Consider the following 451-nt stretch of genomic DNA (forward strand, 5'->3'; position numbering starts at 1 on the left):
CACAGTCCAAGACAGGTCTTGCAGGCACAGGCAACAGGACCCCCCCCTCCGCCCCCAATTAGGTGCATCTTGGGGTCCCAGGGCACCACAGCACCCTTGGGAGGTCAGAGCCCCGTCTGCCTCCCAGCCATTCCACCAGCCAGCTCTGAACCTCTCTCCCCAGCCTTTGTTCAGTTTCCCGGGCAGAGGTGTCACCTGGCCTCTAACCCCTTCCTGGGTTCTCATGTTACATGCTCAGGTATTCTCCCTCGGCCAGTCTCCCATCCCCCAATGCAGACCGTCCTAGCCACACTCCCCTGCCTTCTCAGCCAACACTCCCCACTCAGCATTCACAGACCACAGTAAGAACAGTCCCAGTTCGTCATACACGTGTAACCAGCCGCCCCGCCCCAGAGGTGGCTGCATCTCAGCGCTGGGCGAGGGGTCCCCGGGTAACCGGCCGCCCCGCCCC

At 62.7% G+C, this 451-nt stretch overlaps 1 protein-coding gene across 1 annotated transcript in view; it reads left to right on the forward strand.

The window, feature by feature from the left end:
* Positions 1–451, forward strand: part of LRCH4 (leucine rich repeats and calponin homology domain containing 4) — a 20,899-nt gene that overhangs the window by 15,746 nt on the left and 4,702 nt on the right. The gene's annotated exons all lie outside the window — the stretch shown is intronic.

Source organism: Terrapene carolina, unplaced genomic scaffold (genome assembly GCF_002925995.2).
Source record: "Terrapene carolina triunguis isolate 2854851 unplaced genomic scaffold, T_m_triunguis-2.0 Scaffold433, whole genome shotgun sequence".
NCBI classification, from domain to species: Eukaryota; Metazoa; Chordata; order Testudines; family Emydidae; genus Terrapene; species Terrapene triunguis.